General features: G+C 75.0%; 1 protein-coding gene across 1 annotated transcript in view; it reads left to right on the top strand.

The window, feature by feature from the left end:
* The window catches only part of LIN28A (lin-28 homolog A (C. elegans)), a 17,501-nt gene that overhangs the window by 3,004 nt on the left and 14,273 nt on the right, over nt 1-224 (top strand). The window lies entirely within an intron of this gene.

Raw genomic sequence — 224 nt, forward strand, 5'->3', positions numbered from 1 at the left:
CAAGCTCTCCCTGGGGCGAGGGATGGGGTGACTGCCGGCTCACCCCAATTTGGGGGTGCTGGCGGGGGGGCACCCCACACACACACGCCCCCCACACACCGCCCGGGAGGGGCGGCGGGCGGCGCTGTGCCCCCACGGGCCGGCATTGTCCGCCCGCCGGAAATGGAGCCGCTGGTCACTCGCCCTTTGTCCCCTCCTGGCCCAGGGGGCGACCAGCCCCCTCC

The sequence above is a fragment of the Calidris pugnax genome, unplaced genomic scaffold (genome assembly GCF_001431845.1).
Source record: "Calidris pugnax isolate Ruff unplaced genomic scaffold, ASM143184v1 scaffold162, whole genome shotgun sequence".
Taxonomy (NCBI): Eukaryota; Metazoa; Chordata; class Aves; order Charadriiformes; family Scolopacidae; genus Calidris; species Calidris pugnax.